We start from the raw sequence: 20731 nt of genomic DNA, 5'->3' as shown, positions 1-20731 counted from the left end.
GACTCCTGTTTATTCTGCCATGTAAAAGATTGCAAGAGGCTACATTTGGGCGCACGTGCACCCGCAGAACTTGAGTTAAATGCACAGTGAGTGTGCGTGCACATCCGCAAAGGTTACTCGTGCCATAATAGGGTCTCCAAGCCCGCAGCCACAATCTGTTTTAAGTTTTAAGTTTGATTTTATCTAGCAACAACAATGAAGTCATATATTCTACACTCCGTAACAAGCAATGAAGTACTTGCAGTTCATTCACCAAGAATATCTTGAATTGACATTTTTTTTTGTTGTTACATTTCAAGAGTACAAGTAGTGGTCAACCATTTGGAAAGCATTAATTCCATATCCAAGACCATATTTTATTGTACTATGTTAATTTCTTCACATTTTCTTTTTTTTTTTTTAATTTTCAGCATTGTTACAGTTACTCATCGACTGAATCTTCCAATTCTCAACGTTCTATAACGAACAAACTTGTCATGTTGAACTTGTGCCGATGTGTTTGCTTTCAAATCAGTTGCTTTCACTGAGAGGAATTGTGTGAATTATATTTGAGCCACTGAGGCCTAGAGTGAGCAACCTCCCGTAGTCGTTGTTTTGCAGCAGAGTGATTGATTTTATTGCTGCGATACAAGTTAAGGGATTTACACTTGTTTTGGTGATTTAGCCAAGCAATGATGATCTTCCGGATTATCTTCTTTTCCACAATAGGGTGGCTTTCTGCAGTTTTTAGTCTAGTCCAGACATCCATCAAATCGATCAACAGTTCAAGCGAGATAAGTAACATTCACTTATCCCGGCATGCAGATGCACGGACGAAAAGCACTGCGTAAGTCTTCTTTCAATCGCTGAAGTTTATCATTTCAAAGTGTTTTTGCCGTTGGTGAAGGCTGCTATCAAGGGCGTGGCCATCTTGGAAATGGGAGTTGTACGGTGGCCGAGAGAGGTCAAAATTGCTAACGCCGAAACAACTCGACATGGAAATACACGCTATTGCAAAATCCACTACGGAAATGCAAAAATTCCTACACAGCAACATTCGAACCGCAGCGCGATTGCAAAAGCTACAACACGTCGAGGCAACGGAAGTGAGCGAAACTCCCGCGGGATTGGAAAGGACGCAAAGTTGGAATAGTTCCAAAAGTAAAGTTTTTGTTTTATTGTTGGAGCTTGTGTCACTGTAGCAATGTCCCAAATAGTTAATGCTTTGTTTTTCCAAATGATTTATTTGTGATGTTCCCGTGATTTGTCCACGCGTACGAACGATGGGCTCAATGTGGACGAGATGACGGCTGTCACTTTTTTTTTTTTTTTTGACAGCTGTCACTTGCCAGCGACGTATTAGACGGTGCTAATGTTGAGTTAAAAACAAATTGCGAAGTTGCAAAAATAAACTGCAGTAAAACTGTCATTTATTTACATCTTGCTTTTCAAAGTATTGTACATTCTTCAAAATATACGACGTCAGACGTTCGTTTATAGTCATCTCCCGTTACAACACGGCCGCCGTGAGCCGACGCCAACTCCGAGCTTCCTCTCTCGCTTCTCCGTCCGCTTCTTTCCTTCTCGCACAACCCTCCCGTCCTATTCGTTACAGTATTCTTAATATTCCGTGGATAATAACATCGTGCGGACGTGAGGCTTACGTTACAATTGTAAAAGTTTAACATCACTCTTCCATCTTTTTTCACTCACTTCCTTTGCCTCGACATTTCCGTTGTGTTGTAACTTTTGCAATACCGCTGCGGTTCAAAAGTTGTTGTGTTGTAGCTTTTACATTCTATTGTGGTTTTGCAATTGGGTGTATTTCAATGTTGTTGCGTTTTTGCTTTTGCAATTACGACCTTTCTCGGCCACCGTAGAGTTGGCTCCATCGTGGAAAAGTGCTGAGTGCATCGTTGGAACCAAACCTTGGTGGAGACCAATGTTCATCTGAAAAATGTCTTTTATCCATTCGTTTGAGGATTTAAAAATGTCCAAAATGGGATTAACCCTCTCCAGTTCTGAGTGGCTCAATTATGACAGCATTTTTTTTTTCTACAAATCTCACAGACATGTTATTTCCAACATGGGAGGTCCTTCAGGAAGGATGAAATGTTTCAAGCGCCATCCTCATCGTCATCATCATTTTCTGTCGCCTCACCCTCATCATGTGCCGCTTAACTTGAAGTAGGTGCAACAGAAGAGACCTTTTTGTACAGAAATCTATTTTTTATGAAGAGTTTGTTTTAGAAAAAAAAAACTACAAATGATTAAACATGCTGTACTTTTTATGATCAATGATGTAGGTTGGCAAACATCTTGTTTATTGAAATAAATCAATGTTTATTGGTATTATTGCCCACATAAAACGATTCAGAGCGAGGAGCAATTATCAGAATGAGTGATGTTGCTCTTACACAGGAACATGAAAATCATTTGCGAGATCAACACTGGAAAACTGGTAAATATGAATATATGGTGCAACACAATCGCAATATTGTAATAAAGGAGTGCAAAAGTCTTGGGCCACCATTAGAAGATGTTTTATTGACCATATACAATAAAATGAGCATGTTGCCCAGGAGAGCAGCGGCCAAGGCTGTTTGGTGAAACAAGAAATGAGACTAAAATGTTAATGGGCTACAGTACGTTGTAGGTCACGGAAGCTAATAAGCAAATAGGCTTTGGCATTAAGATTCTAAGCGACGGTGACTCAAATGGCCAAGTTGCTTCTTCAAATATTCATTGTTTAGAGTCCTGAATCAAAAATAAATACATGTATTTCTCATTTGACACACCGCAGAGAAGAGTTTTGTTGTCAACCCTGCCACATTTGATGATTAAAAAAAATCAACTATTTAAAATGAGGCTTTAAAATCGTGAGAAATCCCCCAGTCGCTCCTCTGTCACACTTTGGGTGTGTCCGCTCAATGGGCCGAAATCACACATTGCTGCTCAAGTCGCAAATAATACACCACCACTATGACCTGGAAGAATTGAAGCTACTACGCTCACATATGACGATAGGTTTGAGCCATGGAAATGTTTGCAACAAAAAAATAAATAAACCCCAATTGTCCGATAACAATTACTATTGCTTTGTCGGATAGAAATAATGACAAATGAAATATTTTTTATACAAACAGTTTTTTTTCTTTCTTTGAACTCAAAAAGCCTGTGAATTCAATTCAGTTAATAGTACACATAGAACAACCCCTTGGGATAAAAGAGCATCTTCTTTATCCAACAGACTTGTTCTTAATTAAACCGATAAGACAAAAAGTGCATGTATGATTTGAAGTACAAAGGTTGCGTCGGTCAGCCTGTAAACCGGCTAGCCAGTCAATCAAGTCAGTCAGGTGAAGTAGATAGACAACCAGGCTCAAGGTGACGTGCTACATTTAACATTTCTCTCTTGTCTTACTTCGGCATAAATCAATGATTAGTGCAAAACTGTCACTCGATAATAAACAATATGCAAGGTGACAATCACCTTGTCCAAACAAACGCAAATATGCATCCCTAATGCCCGTGAAGGTAACACAAACAGAATGATCTCTTGAGATTCGGAGCACCTCATTTTCAGCACATACGGCAGGTCTCTCTGCTCGCTACTGATGATACCGATTTATTAACTCAATGTTCACGATTCAGACGTGCCGATTTCAACGTTTTAAAAATCGTTTTAACCTGGAAAGTTGGTTTCGGTTCAAAATGGCTTCATTGAGCAGCCCTAGCTGGAGATTAAAGTAAGTTATTTTAAAGTAAAAAAGGAAAACCTTTCTGTGGGTTGACCCGGCCTAGGTAAAAACAAAAGAAATTCATATAAGGCCTGGTAGAGCGCTTAGGACAATAAACCATTTACTATTATGATCAAATTGGAAATTTCATTTTTTTTTTTTGGACTATGACGTGTTTTGCGGAAAAGTGCATTTAGAGTTGATTCAGGATTTACTGTTTAAATTGTTCACAAATGGCAAACGTGGATTTTGCTTGCGAGTCAGAGCTCGACTATCATCTGTCAAAAAAACGGCTGCAATATCAAGTTTATTAAAACAAAATTATTGGTGACCCAAGACTTTAAATATTGTCTATTTTTCAGTCATCTGAATCATGGATGCGTTATTAACAGTGGGTTATCTTTTAAAAAAAAAAGTTTCAAAGTGTTCTTGTGTAAGAGTATGCTTTAGAGACAACTGTTGTCACAGATTTTCATGTCATGTTGGCCCAAAAAAAGAGCAACCACTTGTTCCTGGATTAAATGTTAACAAATTAGGAGATTATGGAGGCTCCAGTTTAATTTTTATTTTGTCAACATGTTTTAAATCCTAGTTTGCTCTGTTTATGTCCTCTGGTAAAGAGCTAAAGAGAGGAATAAATCGTGCGGGGGCGCCCTAATGTGTGCAAGCATACAGTTTGTGAATGCAGCCTCATAACCTGTTGTCAAAGAGACTCACACTTTATCAGATATTTTCAAGAATATTATTTGAGAATAAAGTTTTTATACAACAGCCACTTTGGCAATGCGTGCTGCCTTGTTTCTCTCAAGTTTCCTTCCAACTAAGGCTGCGGAGGGCAAATGTGACATCAAAAAAATCAGGTGATGTGTTTGTGCAAGATTGAAGCTCAGTGCCGACGTCCTGGGGTCAAAGCAGCGGAAGTCTTCCGGTGTGGAGTTGACATGATTGCACTTCTCTCTGGTGTTCTGTCGTCTTCACAAAGAGTGACAATTTTCACACACGGCACATTAATTGTGGACGGTTTGTTTTTTGTCTCCATGGAATTTGCCCCACACCTCTGATCATCTGTGGACCAAATAGATGTGCCGCCATGTGGGTTAATTTAAAAAAAAAAATATAATGCAAAAATTCTGCGGGTTTGATGCGGCACGGTGGACGACTGGTTAGCATGATGGCCTCACAGTGCCAAGGTGGTGGGTTCGATTCCAGCTCCAGCCTTCCTTCCTTCCTGTGTGGCGTTTTCATGTTCCCCACATGCCTCATTCCAAAAACATGCATGGCAGGTTGATTAGAGTGGTTGTTTGGAAGTTTCGACTGACTTTCTGCCACCAAATTCTTACTCCGCCCGGTGCATCTCCAAGGGCATACCATTACTGTGCCGGAACACCCAACTTGGCAGAGACCAAGCTACCAAATTGGCAAACCCGCACAGTGACTCTTGCACGCATCCAAACTTTTGGATACGCAGGCATTTGTGCCACTGGCTACGAAAATAGAGACCAGAGTCTTTCCAGCGTGTCCTGGGTCGTCCTTGGGCCCATCTCTAATGGGACGTGCACGAAACACCTCAACATGGAGGCATCCAATTGGAATCGTAACTCGAACCCCTTCAAAATGTACTTTATGCACCGATATCCTCTTCCCGTCATGTCTACTGTGCTGAATTTAAAGGGAATAAGTCGAGCCATTTCCATTGGCTGGGAAAGAAGCTGGCTGTGTTCACTCCCACAATGGCGTAAACACCCCTTTTCTTGCTGCACCCGCCTACAAAAATCCCAAAAGAAAACGGCATTAATGCACACTGTTAACTCCACTTTGCGCTCAACTTGCGTTGGGCATGCTAAGGGCCTATGATTTAAAAAAAAAAAAAAAATCTCTAAATCATAAAGTATGCCTTTAACTTCCATCACAGTCGTGAAGAGTTCAATAGTCACTTTAATATTCCTGCTGTGTTCCAATATTAGAAAACCTCCTCAGTTCCACGCCAATTTTGATCATTTTACCCTTAAATGTGTAAAGAAATGCCAGCCAAAAGCAGGTTACCATAGTTACTGCCAGGTTGTTCGTGTACTTTGAGATCCACAAATCTTATCAGTGAGAATTGAGAGACAATAAACAAGTTAAGAGATTCTATCCGTCTGAGAGCAGCGTGAGCAGTCAGCTCCAACCTGCTTGGAAAATACAGAACAGAATGGCGAAAATATATTTATATACAAGCAATCACCTGCTTTTTTTAGTGCAACTACTAAGATTCTTAAAAGGAAATTAAGATTAGCAATGAAATTAAATGGACGAGACTGGCTCAACAATGTCAAATAAAACAAAATGTACCCACTTGGAGCTGTGCATGTTTATTAATGAAACAGATGTAAAGCAGCTTCTCCAATTACTGTGATAAGAGTGACTATGAGATTTGCTGGAGATCAAGTTGGATCTGGCACACATTTTAGATTGTATTGGGGATAAAACATGTGAGAGACGGTGCACAACACATGTAGACTTCTTTAATTTCATGCCAGAGCAACCACAAAGAACATTCACTTTTTGGGTTTTACTCAGCCTCAATGAAATCCTTGACAGTAGACAAGAAAATATATTACTGGGTATGAATCATGAGAGCATCATTTCAGAAAAAAATATATAATTTTCAAGTGCCCCTCAGATGTCTAATTAAGTCTAAAAGACAAAAGGACTTCTCACTTTGTTTTGTTGAGCCTCTGGAAAGTGTTCTTTTTTTGGGGGGGGAATACTTTTCTTTTTATTGAAGAGCAACATTTCCACTCCACAAACATTCAAACAAAGTCAAACAAAAAAAACTAAAGTGTTGTCAAAGGAAACAAAAAAACATTATTATTATTATTTATTTCATTATTATTTCTGAAAGCGTTCCTTACCTGACCGGCACCAAAATGTGAAGTTTGTCCCTTAACACTTGGTTATCATCACAGAGAAAAAAAGAAACCTGATTTCTTTCTTAGTCTAAAATAATATGTTGAAGAATGAATTTAAGTGCAAATTTAGAAGTGGATGAGTCACCTTGGTGCCTGAAATAACATTCTGAAAGTGTACAGTTTTTGGGAGGCATCAGGATGCACAACGAATGGACACCAATATGGAAGAACCTAAAGGCGACTTCTGAAGGAAAATTGACTTTTTTTTTTTTTTTTTTTACTTGCCTGTATACAAATAGTTGGCTCTCTGGAGTGACTGCCCGCCAATCAAGTGTGAAATTAAACAGCCAAGTCAATCTTTTGTTATCTGCCTATTCCTAAAAAGCGAGACATTCTGAACTTCTGACCCACTCTTATGTAAGTTTGGAGCGAATTTACATAAAAACCGCCCCGATTTTCCACCCAAGACATGACACAGTGAACTTGGAAGAGTTTTTTTTTTGTTGTTTTTTTTTTTTTTACAAAGCCCCAATTGTTTTCCTCTAATTGAGTTGCTTTTAAACATTATATAAATTTGAACACGTATATATTATATTTGTCTGTTACTACCCCCCCAAAAAAAATATGTTTTTAATAAAGAAAGTAGCGCTCTCTAATTTTATACGCTGTTTTGATATATTAAAAGGAATGTAACGAATCAAACCATTTTTTCCATGTTTTCGCTTTAATTCTGGTTTTCTGGTTTGTGCCACTCGGCCACTTGGGGGCAGTCTAACACAGACGTGCAAACACACGAAGAAGCATTTCCCAACGGACTCAGTACACTGCAGTAATATGTCATTTCCCGAAAATGATTTCCGTATAAGAAAATAAAATCATGTTTAGGAAGAAAACCATAGAGTAACTATAACCACAATTTACCTTCACCAGACAAACTTAAACAGACTGTGATTATTCCAAAAGAATGTTCTTCATTTTAGTCTTGATCAATGAATTCCATACATGAGTTTTAAAGATATATTCAAATGTGTTTATTTTCTTTTTCACAGCAGCTCTTACACAACTTTATTAACATTATTTTTTTTTGTCTGGCTCCGCCTTTCTTTTCATTTACTGCTGCTGTGAATATTTGAGATTTTATTGCACAATACTTGTGATAGTTTTTTTGTCTTGTACTATAGTGAAAAATGAATATAAACTTGACCAGACAGACACACGGTGTGTGACAGTAGCACACATTGTGCGATTAAAGACACTCCAGTGAAGTGTCAAGATGTGAAAAGCAGTGGAAAATGGACAAGCTAGTCATCATATATCAAGGATTGTACGGGAGCCTTTTCCATGAGATAAAAGTGGATGATGTCATCCACGAAGCTCCTGTTTTCTTCATCATTATCAGATGTGAAGATTATCAGAGTGCTGTCATTAAAATGGCGAGTCTTTAAATAACTGCAAACAAACGCAGAAGTGGAAGTGAGTCAGACTGTAAGTCGTTATCAGGTAGGGTGCATCTGTCCCATGATAAAATCAACACTGATTAAAACCTTTGCTGCTTCAGGTGTAATCAGTTGTTTATTTGACTTTATTGGCACGCGGTTTGTTGTCCCCGAATTTCATCATCTCTTTCAATGGCGAGGTTAGTAACACATCTATGTGTTTATTTGTTGTTGGGGTTTTTTTTGTCTCCAGGGGCCCTTTTGACATAAGCAGAAAACATATCTTGGGGAAACACTGAAATGCTATTATGTACTTATTGTATTGGCCAGTCGCCTAAACTGGAAAATGGCAGTGCATTTTGGCATCATTGCAGGGTTTGGGGCATGATTATCATTTTGGCAGGCTGCACAGTTGGCAGAGTGGCTGAATTATTTTATGTTTTTTTTTTTTTTGCTATCTCTCTCCCTCGTCGCATATGTGTGCACATGTGACAGCGAATGAAAGATTCCTTCAGGGCAGAGCCTCCTGAGTCTGCTCTCATCTTCCACTCTCGTACACTCCTCTGTCTGTTTGTTGCGTCCTTTTCTCACTTGTCTCGCTGCTCGCCTGAGCCGTATGATGCTGGATATTCAACATGGCAGCAAGTTAGGGGAACACCTCTTGTAGAGAAAGACAGAGCTAGACATGAGCAAGTAAAATGTGTGGCAATTTGGTTTGGAAAAATGGCTGCTGTCTACAGTCGACTGCGATCCAATCTGTGTTGTGCGCTTTCTTCAAGGCGTGTGCGCTTTTCCCTAACATCACTTTCACTCGGCTCGACTTCCGAAGTATATCCTCTGGAATTACCTTTGGACCAAACACTAACCTTTTAGTGGCTGTCTTTGACTTTGAGTGATCATGTGAAAGTAAGAAGACAGCCTGAGCGTTACACGTGACATTTTTCACTTTACTGCAGCTTTTCCCGAACTTTAGTTCAGGATCCAAAAGCAGTCTTGGTTCTAATTTGGTTGGGTTACTGGTTAGAAAAATAAAATGGTTGGATTTTATTCACTGTGAAGCAGGCATTGCAGACACTTTGGTTTATTATGGGCTGGAGTGAGAAGTTTGAGCGAACACGCAGCAGGGGTGGCGCTGAAGGATTTTTATTTTTTTTTAAATGTCTATTTTAATTAGAAAAAAATACTTGCTTCATTTGTTTGTTATTTTTATTAGTAGTATTTTCATTAGCAGCATCTAAATTGTGCATGTGAGTTGTTTGGCGTTTTTGCAAGTGTTTGGCAACTAGTCCAGGTGATTCCGTGCCTCAGCTGTGATATGGCTGGCGTCGGACGAAATCCTCGTATCTCCAAAATCATTACTTTTCACATTAGTGCTGCATCAGCAAACGGAACAAGCCATTTTCAACGCTTAAATTGGTTACTTATTTTTAGACAAAACACCCACTGACCAACCATATAGATTTTTGAAAAAAATAGAAATTTACCATATTGTAACATTGGAGATATGCTTCATCTCACTTCTGACTAAGAATAAGCAATAGGTAAAGTAGATGGATAGATAATGCAAATACAGCGATTTGGAAAATATATCTTCTGATATTGAATGCATTTTGTCAAGTCGTAATACTTCATAGATCATTTATTTGAATTTCTGGGCCAAAAAATGTTCAGTAATTGTTGTTCGCACTGGCGCAAAGCTGCATTGTAGATCCTCTCTGCTGTGGCTAAATAAGGTCGAAATAAATAAGGTAAAAAAAAAAATTTAAAAAATACTCATTATGCAGGAGGCCAAATATTTCTTGGACCTCATTAGATTATGTGGCTGTAAATAATGTTTTGCCAGTGCGTGTGTGTAATTACCTATTTTGATGTGGAGTGCGGATTGATTTTATTTGACGACTTTAATTTTCTTTGCATGGCTACTAGCCTTACATGATGTTAACTTGCATTACCGACCCCCGTTGATCTGCAACTGCGTGTAGAAAATGAATCATCGGATAGACTGAGGCCGCATGGACTTTAATCTATCATATCTGTCCTGCGGTGATGAGAAGTGAAGGCGCATTTCCAAGTCATCTTTTTTTGGTCTTATTTCGCTCTGTGCCGTGTGACAGCAGTCAATGTGTTTTTGTCACTTGTCATTGTGACTTTTGAGCCTGAGAGCAGCAGGTGCCAAATGAAAGAGGCTTTATCATCTTACAGTGTTGGCTGAGAAAATTGAAAATTGGTAGGAGGTGCTGCATATTTCAGCTAATGCTTTGATTGTCAAGTTACTCATAAATCAGAGGATCTATTCATTACCTCTCGTGAGAGGGTTGCGCTCTTTTTCGTATTTATTTATCACACCGAGACCTATTGCTTTGTCTGCGCTGTTGTATCTTATCGCTCTGACAGAGAAAGGCCGACCGGTGTGCAGCTGATTAGTTTTGCTAATTGACCCGAGAATTCAGAGAGAGCCCGGTGGTCTAAGTTCACTTGTAATTTGCAACAAACCACATCAAATCATACCTCCTAAAAGGGGTCATGAAGGTTCTTAGCGGATCATGTCTTTTCACAAATCAAGCACAAAAGGGGGCAGACGTGAATGGCCAGTGCTGAATATTCGACCATTAAATTAGCAAAATAATTTGTTTGTCTTTTGTAATGATTAATAAACAATGCGGGAGCTCGGATAATTGTGAAAACGTGCAAAGATTGAGAACTGTGTCATTACTCATTTCGTGGAGCAATAACGTTTGATGAGCAGCAAATGCTCGCAAATTTAGCGAATTTTTGGATCGGTCAGGAAGTCGCCTCTGTCATTTCTCACATTTAACGACTTTTAACAACACAAAGATACAACATTAACGTTTGGGAAGGTGTTTGGAAAAGACAGATGGCGACTCTATCACCTATTTGGGACAACGTTGCGTGAATTTTCCCCAGGATTCAGATGGATACGTGTAACTTGTAAAATTGCTCAGCATGTGTTGTAACCATGGTAACCGTGGTCACATGCATTGGCGAATCCAAAAGAACTTTGGCGACACGTCTTACGAACATTTTACAAATGCTAACTGGTTCATCACTTTGCAATGTGCTTCAAATTTTTTATACAAAGATACAATTTTTGCGAAGGAAGACTTCTCTTTGCTTTTGCAAGAAGACCTCTACGGTTTTTTTTTTGTCATTTTGATGAAATATTGTCTTGTTTGTGTGAAGAGTTTTGCATAAACAGCCACGAGTGCCTCACGCCATCAGAGATGTGCTGAAGTCGTCAGAAAAAATGTGTGCGCATGCTTGTTTAATTATTCCACCTTTTTGATGTCTTCTTCTGAAAGCACACGACTGAATAGTTGACCCTTTTTATATTAAATGTGCGTGTGTGTATGCGCACGTGCGTGTGTGCGCCTGCGTGTGCGTACGCAGGCGCTGAGCGTCTTCTTGACAATGATTGGCCATGACAGGGGAAGTGTTCAGCCTGCCAGGAGCACACCTCCGCATTCACACACACCTAAATGTACACATTGCCCCACTTTGACGAACCAATTTCAATTGTTCACACTCTTGCACTCAAAGTTATTTGAATAACATACAGAACCTGATTAAGGAATAAGGCATTAAACCGGCAAAGACAAAGAAAACGACAAAGCCGAGAGACGCCAAATTAACACTGACTTTAACACCATAAAAGGGCACAAGTGCTCTTTACTCATTCACCATTAACTCATTCACTACCAGCCAAGTAAAAAAAAAAAGGATCTTTGACGTATTTAACCGTCAATGGCAGTGAATGAGTTAAGGAATCCATTTTTTTTTAATTGAACAAAATTCTGATTTCAGGAGTGGGTAACTCCGGTCCTCTAGGGTCACGGTCCCACTTGTTTTAAATGTTTCCCTTCTCCAATACACCTGATTCAAATAATCAAGAGAGTTATCAGGCTTCTGCAGAGCTTGCTTATAAGCGAATCATTTAAAGGGTGGAGACATCAACGACTGGAGATGCCCACCCCTGCTGGATTTTTATTCATATCTGAGTAGGAAAAATGGAAAATGTGTTTTGAAAGATATGCAGGTTTGATGGCCACAGTTTAAAATATGTTTCCTATTAGATATGTGACGCTACTAAGAGACAAGTTTTCCTTGCTTTAAAATATTGACGGGCGTTTTTCAAGCTGTACTTTGTACTTTACTGCAGTAATATTATTCTAATGAATCTTAAGAGATTTTTTTTTAGAGTTTGAGAGGCCCACCCTTTTTCACAAGTTTTTCATAAGACATTCCACTATTAGGTGTGTAAAATTACTGCCATCCCAAATTTATAAATTCTTGATGAACATTTTGTAAAAAATACACTCAACCCAGTTCTTCAAATGTTTTTCCTGTCAAAACCTGCGTGCTGTCTCTTGCAATTGTTTTTGAAAGTATTTTTTTGTGCTCTGAAACAACAACAATGCCACAAGATGGCAGCAAAGCTAAAATAAAAGTAGTGCTTTGACGACATGCAGTATCTTGCTGCTATGTTGAAGTGAGGGAAGGATGATGAGCTTCAATTAGACAGGCCAACGCCCTGAGTTAGGGCCACTGACTAAGACAAAAGTAGTGCTTTGGTATCATCATTTTGTGACCTAGATAATTATGAACTGTTCTTGAGAGGGGCAAAGACTACTCATGCTGTCCGACAGGTCTAAAATATTTCTACCATTATTGTCTTCTACATTTAAATATATAAAAACCCCAAACGTCAAAGTTCATGCGGGAAACACACGGAATGTTAAAAATGTCAGGATGTACTAAGGATGTTTAGTGATTGTGATGTAATCCATGAATGAGCCAGAAGTCAATGAACAGCAATGGCTCGCTCACCTTTGTGACACTCGTTGCAGTTGAAAAGATGAGGCGCTGAAGAGCTGAACTTGAAACAGGCTATTACAAAACTACTGCCGAATATCCCCCCCTTGAACCCGCGGAGGAAGGGTGGGTCCCATTAACCGTGGCCTGGCAGTTCAGCGTCAAGAGTCAAGCAATAAATGTGCTGCACGGAACAGATAGTTGAGGGTAACCCGGTACGCTCGACTAGACTTCAGAATGGTCACACAACAAGAAAATTGCTTCTTCTAAAAGACAGGCGGCTCCATTTGGCTGTGTGACTTGTACAGGATGACATGTTGATTGTGGAACTGCATTGTTCCCAGGGAAGACTAAAGTTATCATCCGTTAGCGTTCTGGAAAGAAGGCAACCACGACTGTATGTTGAACATACATGAGCTATAGAAGAGTTTTGATAGTATTTAGTTTTGATTGACTCTAAGTTTTGTTCCAATTTCCAGTTGTTTTCCAAGTGTATTTCATCATGGTGACAGTTGTTTCCAATATTTTGAACATTTGATTAGGAACTATTAATATGAAAAGCATTCATGAGCTTCACATTTGGGGTTGTTTGTCCATCTGTTTGTTCGTTAGCAGCCTACGTCTTGGTTCATGGAAGAGAACAGACGGAAGACGGCAACATGATTCTGGATTTTGGACAGTTGCATTAGTTCCCTAACATTCTGTACCATGCAAAGGCGGTTTTAGAGGGTGGCAAGGGGTGGCAACTGTCACCCCACCCAAAGTTTTGCCACTCCACCTGCCACGCCAATGAACCTATCAATACTATATTAAATATTTTATTAGGATTTTTTTTATGTTGTCTTCATAGTATGTATAAATGTTTTAATGACCAGTTTAGAACTTACTCCCACATTCTGACCCCCTCCTTTTCAAGAAGAAAATAGTTGCATCCGACATTGCTAATTAAGGAAAGCCCGGACCTCATTGCAGCCGTCGAATGATGGGCTTGCACCTAAAAATGTTCACAGTCTCAGACAAAGAAAACGGATGTTCTATAAATCTGATGCATTATTATAATCATTATATTCTTAAGGACGTTTTACAGGAATGCTCCCTTCATCTCAGTTTTAGATCAGTCTTTTCCAAATCTTAGCCTAATAACAGATATAATTGTAAGTCTTTCAGTTTTTGAGGTGACGTGACACAACCAACAACCAGTCGATGATCTCTAACAAAACCGTAAATGGGAAACTTTGCGATTACGAGAGCAGCATGGATGAGGGGGGGAACACAGGCGAAAACGTGACTGCTATGCGTAAACGTAAAGAGAAGCGTGGTAGGAAACAACAGCCCAGCCACCTGAGACTGTCACGACAGCGGAGATTCATCACTTAAAATGACAAGAGATGACTGAATGTGGCGGCTGGAGCTGCGTGGTCCATTGACACCTCTCTTCCCTTGCCATAGTCATCAGGAGGCAAGCGTGCCGGATCTTTAGGTCAGTGGTTAGCGCTGTTTGCTCCAGAGCCGGTGATGGATCCCCAAATGAAATGAACGCCACCAGTGATATAAGTATTTAAGGTGTTTTAAGCATTTCAAAATCAATTTTAATGTCAAGTATTTTACTAATTATGGAAAGCCACTTTTTGTTTATTTTACTTTCAAATGTCTTTAAATCTAATTTGCTTTTGCTTTCTTTGCTGTTGTTTTTTATTGTCTTGCTTCTAGGTGTTGTGCCTTTGGTTGTGTGAAGCACTTTGAGTTGCTTTGTGCTTTATATAAAATGTGCTATAAAAATGTAGCCCGATGAAAACTTCTGCCATAGTCTAAACAGATTCAAAATGTATATATTTATTAAATAATATATTATTTTTAAATACATTGTGTAGTTGTGATGGTTTAAGCAGCCTTTGGATTTATTAGTGTGTAGTTTGTTAAAACTTTATAAGAATGTGCTTATTTTATTTTATTTTATTTTTGTTGTTGTTCACTACTTAACTTGTACATGTCAATATTTTATTTCTCCATCTGTAATGTCCAATTAGGTCGTGGTGGGCATGCATGGAACTTTTCGAGAGGTCAGTCATTGTACGCTAAGCAGTGAAGGACGTCTACATTAGCGAAAACGTGTGGTAGAAAAAAAAAGTCTCTGAAACAGTGCATGCAGTCTGCTGTTCGTTTGGGACTGTTTGGAGCACGATGTAAAGTGATTATCTCACGTTTAATTTTTATCCAGCTCAGACGGAATGTTTTGTGCAGAAAATGTGAACGTTAATCGCGGTTAGCGATGTAGCATGCTAACGCTTATGCTAGCGGTTTATTTTCCTTTTCTATGTAAAATGTGGAGGTTTAAAATGGATTTACAACTAAAGAGAGACTTTTTTTAACGCACAGTGGATCAAGGAAACGCCCTTTGGACCCTCACCATCTTTCTGCTGTGTGGATATATTTAGCCGATTTCGGTCGTTACCGGGTGTGTGGACGTGGTGTCATCTCTCGCTGCCCAGAAAACCTCAAAATCTAACCACCTGGAACTGAAGACTCGTGAGTACCATTCAAACACAGTGCACGAGCCAGTTTAACTTTGCTTTCGCTGCAAGTTAAGGGACCATTTTTATGTTTGTAAGGTCACAACACACCTGAGAGCGTATCTTACCTACAAAGGCTGTTACATAAATAAAACTGCCCCGATTTGACCTCCCTGAGCACGGGAAAGAAAAAAAAAAACAAAGTAGACAAAGCGCTTAAAGTTCCATGGCAGGTATGAATGATTCTCAGATGAGCTTGCTCTATGGCGGGTTGGTGATCTTCTCAGACAGGAACTGTCAGATGCTCGGGGCTTTCCTCTTCTCATGTGCTAAACAAACCAAATGCCTCTATATCTCATTACAGACGGAGTGATTAATTATCTGGCCCTGGTGTAAGAATTTACAGTGGAATTTGCCTGTCACAATGCAATCAAAATTAGTTTTACTTTGGACTTTTACTGTCTCACTTTATTTGGCCTTGACGAGATGCAACTCTTCCACTGAAGACTTGACATTTGGTCTCCGGGTCATACTCAAAGATCCGTGAATTATCACACATAACTCTTCCAAACAAGTTTTGATGTCATTGGTCTCACCCCGACTCACGCTGTTCATTGCTTGATGACCAACCAGAGGATATGTATAAATGTATATACAAGCTTATACTTCAGAGTGATTACATTGATAGGGAAAACTCTTGGATTGGGTTTTTTTTTGCAATACCTGTACTAGAACTTACACAACATAACATGCACCTCCTGTGGTAATAATGTGACCGTTGAGTATACATACTGGGATAAATGTACAAAAAACCCTGCCCTAATAACACCCTTGACTCTACTATGAATTTACATTCTGGGCATGTATGAAACAGCGGAACCACTGTCTGTGTGTGTGCGTGTGTGTGCGTGCGCGTGCTTGTGAAGCGGCAAAATCATTTAAATTGGGAAAAGAAGGCAGGAATGTGTGATTCTGATCTCTACCAAATTTCTCTGTCAGAAAAAGACCCCGACCAGCCGCCTTGCAATTTCACAGTGATTGGAGAATGAGTGGGGGGAAAAAAGGGAGGGAGTGTGGGGACTGCGAAAAGAGAGGAGGGGATGGGGGGGGGGGTATAAATGAAATATGGAGACAGATAGAGGTTAGAGGCAGACAGCCTCGGACATAGACTTTCTACAGTTTGTACATAGAGTTAGCTTTGTCTATAGACGAGCTGCGACGAGCAACTATCCGATGGGTCTTAAATCTTCACCATAATGTTGCCCTTCCATCAATGTCATCGTCATTGTCTCGCATTAACACATTTGTAACCGATTGCCTACCGTGTATGGTTAGTAAAATACCCTTTGTCATGCATTGTCTCAGCAATGGCGGAATTGGCTGACCAATTTGGTTACTGGCGGAGGTTTCTATCACCCATATGGTATCAACTCAGCAGGGTTGGAGCACCGACTGAGCAAGTGCTCAAAATAGTAACTGGGAGTTCCTGGTTTTGCTGTCGGAGAAAGTTCAATATTGAGCAGAGTAAAAGGAACAAACAACGACATTATAAAAGACTATTTTCACAAAATCTTGTTGAGGTTTTAGCCTCGAACCAAGGAAGAAACCAGTACATGTGCATATTTCCAAATGCCAATCATATGAGGCTAAATGTTATGTTTAATACATTTTTTATTAGCTTGTTAGTTTGTGACATGACTAGTTTTTTTTAATCTATTATCTATCTATATTATGGATTGCTCAAAATCATCTACCACTTTTGAGTTTGAGCATGTAAATTTAGGTTGTGTTTTTTTTTTTCTCGTTTCCATCTAACATTCAGTTTGTGCTCTACTGCATTATCATCTGCAATTAACTTTTCGGCATAGGTCTCCAACCTTCACATTTCAATCAAGTACCGATTCACTGTGGCAAAAATCAAGCAAGTCAAGTCAAGTTATAAAATCGAAATCTGCAATCTACTAATGTACAAAAATATTCATTCAGTTTATTATATTTTTCAACAAATGTAATTAAATTAACAATACAAGTGTTTTCTCCCCACACCTGTAATTTATTCATTATTGACCATTTTGGACACTTGAACTGTCTAAAAGTTGTCAGAAATCTATTATGTCGCCTCAAATTTGAAAGTGCATGTTTTTCAGACAATAATAATGAACATCAGCAACATTTAGGACTGAGGCATAATTAAAACAAAATATTAGCTTTAATACAACATAGCATAGCCTACATTACTGTCTCTATTGCACCCAGTTGCCAACCACCAAAGATGACTTTAGACATTGTGCTGCAGTGAAGTGATCTATTTTTTTTCTTTTTAATGAATTTCCTCTTCCTCCCTCTCACTTTCTTTCCATCCTCATCCTCACATTCTCATCCAGACTGCACTCTGTTTCGTCTGATTTCATTTAGTAAAGATCACATGCACTAATACAGACTCCTGTGCATCTCCGGAAATCAGTTGTCATCAGTATCATCATCAGAATAATTGTCCCCCACAACTCAAATGGCTCTTTGTGTATTTAAAAATGTGGACGTGTGCTCTGCCACCGAATGTTTGTCATGTCATTGTTTGAGCAGCACTGTTTTAATTAGGACAGGCCTGTGCGTGCACACGCACGCTTCCAAACCTCATGAACTTCTGTGCATGTTGCAATAGTGCCCCCACATGGAAGACGGTGGGAGGACATGCTTACTGAAATCATACGCACTCTTATACTTGTATTCTCGTTCACACCCACACCCACGCACACACACGCACACGCACCCTCTCCAATGACACGGTGTTATATTTGGAAACACAATTTCATGCTATCAGTCCTGGCAAGCTATTCCATTTAGATAGCTGCCGTCTGTCTGTATACATACGTGTGTGTCCGTGTGTGTTCCATCCTCTTGCATCTGTTTGTATGCTTCAGTGTGCTGCCTGTGTGTTTCCTGGAGTTTAGTCCCTTTTCATTTTTTTTTTTGTCATTTGTTTTGAAAACAGTCGTCATGGTAACGTTTGATTCCAAGTAATTTTGTTGATTAAAATTGTGCAAATTAATTAAAAAGTCAGGACAATGATCCCACAGCAGATGATCCGAGAAACATCAAAATGACTCGGATCTCCGGGGCTCATGCACAAACGCACGCAAGCGTTCATATTGAATCATTTGCATTCAATGCAAGTCTGCTTTTTCTCGTCTTTTGACGTTTTGCACACAAGCGTACACATCAACACATCTCACAGTGTGGATCACCGGACTCCTCTCAGACCACCAAACCTCGCTTACTGTCACGTTGGCTGTAGTTGTTTCACTCTCGCTCAAACCATCTCCTGTTCTGACTTGCAGCAAAGCGCAATGACTCATTTTTTATTAGCAGCATGCAGCAAACACACAAAGATTCACTCCTGCGCCTTTCTCATCCTTATCGTCTGTTGCCCGCTTTTCATCTGTTGTAACGAAGCACAAATCTCATCAGCCATCTTTTCATCAGTGATACCTTGACTTCTTCCTGCACTTGATCAGCAGCTTTAAAATGGACCTGCCTATTGCACAGCTGCCTCCTTTTTCGACACAGTCGCTGACTGATGACCAGCAGCAAGGCACAGAGGTCAACAGCCACAATATTAAAAAAAAAAAACATACAGTTGAAAAAGACTCAACAATATTAATGGTAATAAATAAAGGGGTGGCTAATTTCTGAGGAGAACTAAGATTGTAAACTACAAAACTCAATTTTGTAGTTCTACCGTCTTTGCTATTTTTTCTTTGGCTTATCATTAGTGACATTCCTGGACAAAAATGCACACAAAAGACAAAGACAAAAAGATTGTGCCGTTTTGGAATCTGTTGGCAAGATTTAAATGTACCTGTAGTCTCATTTCATGAACGCCCCCCCCCCTACTCAAAGCTACCTACCGAAGCCATGGCTGCTATTTTGGTTGCATGACTTCTTGATAATCACATTTTCTTACAATAACAAATGTTATCATGTTGAAGTTTTATTTTTAGGTAACGTGCAATCAATTCAAAATCAAAGGGGTTATACACGGACCAGCCAAGCCGAAATGTTGCTAATTCCGCATCATTTTTTTATCCTCTCCACTGCATGAACTCCCTTTGCTCTGCTTCTGTTTGCTAGTTTAACGCCCGGTTGTCAGCAAATACGGGATGGGCAATTTTTACAAGTGGATATTTCATCATGGTTTCAGCAAAATTCCTGAAACTTAAAGTGACAGGTCCGCGTGAGGCCACCCGCTGTTAGTGTGCCCGTGAGTGCACGCCTTCTGCTTCTGATTTGGAGTTCTTCCTTGGGTGTGGTGGTTGGAAAATCAAACTAGAGGTACAAGACATGTGCAGAGAGGTCTGATTTTCTTTCACAGACCATTCTAATTATGTAGCACTGTCAGGTTATACTGACAGTTTTAACAAGTACGACAAAAAGTGTGCTTTTTTTTTTTTATTTGTTAATTGCAAACTGAATCAGTTTCATATTTTTTGTATAACTCAGCATGCTATATCTGTCACACTAGTCTCTATTTAATGATTTCAAAATGTATGATGTGTGTTGTTTTGGTGGCTTCACTCAGTCAAAGCTGAGCATTATTATCTTTGAAGCAACCCGCTTTCTGAAAAAGCTTTTGTATTGGATCTCATTAGATGTGCTTGACGAAGAATCCCATGGATATTTTGTCTCACATATTCTCGGATGTCACCCTTCAAGTCATCATTTTTTATTTTTTTTTTCAAGGTGATGCTCCAGTGCGCTCATTTACTGACTGCCAGCTGATGTTAAAGCTCAATATCACACTGTGCTGAAGGTGTGCGGTAAACTGTATTTGCAGATGACAGGCTTGAATAGGTAAGTGGTCCTGACCCATTTCTTCCTGTGCTCGCATTAACGTGTCCTTTGGCGAAGCTAGGTCATGACAAAGTGTAAAAATGCATCTTCGTAGGTGTAGCAGAGGCGGCCAGCGCACGTTGGCACATTGAAGACAAAGTTATGCATCAACATCCTGAGATGCTTCATGTATAAAACATGTCTGGTGATTGTGAGTGCGAGCCAAGCCATTGATCATGTGCACATTCAGCCCTCCCTGTGGACAATGTGGACCCGTCCGCGCACGTCTGCCTCGACAGGGCCACAATTTGACTTGGCCCGTCTGCAAAGTCGCGGTCGGGAGGTATGTGAGGGGGGGATTATTAAGAAAATTCTTCACAAGGCGCATACAAAACATCACAATGATTTTCCTCAGGAGATTACATGATGTCAAAGTATATTGCGTTGGAAACCTTTTGACGTGAATGTGGCCTTCGACAGCTTGCAGTTTTAATTAAAACAGGTCTCATTTGGTC

At 39.6% G+C, this 20731-nt stretch overlaps 1 long non-coding RNA gene across 1 annotated transcript; it reads left to right on the top strand.

Moving 5' to 3' along the window:
* Positions 1–15030: 15030 nt before the first annotated feature.
* Positions 15031–20730, top strand: LOC148337335 (uncharacterized). Its single transcript, XR_015843238.1, has 3 exons — positions 15031–15402; positions 20127–20237; positions 20332–20730. It is a non-coding gene; the product is annotated as an uncharacterized LOC148337335 (long non-coding RNA).
* The last annotated feature ends 1 nt before the right edge of the window (position 20731 follows it).

Source organism: Idiotropiscis lumnitzeri, chromosome 5 (genome assembly GCF_059441095.1).
Source record: "Idiotropiscis lumnitzeri isolate Australia: NSW breed Sydney's pygmy pipehorse chromosome 5, RoL_Ilum_1.0, whole genome shotgun sequence".
Classification (NCBI taxonomy): Eukaryota; Metazoa; Chordata; class Actinopteri; order Syngnathiformes; family Syngnathidae; genus Idiotropiscis; species Idiotropiscis lumnitzeri.
Note: the sequence above shows the minus strand (reverse complement) of the source record. Positions and strands in the feature narration are given on the sequence as shown.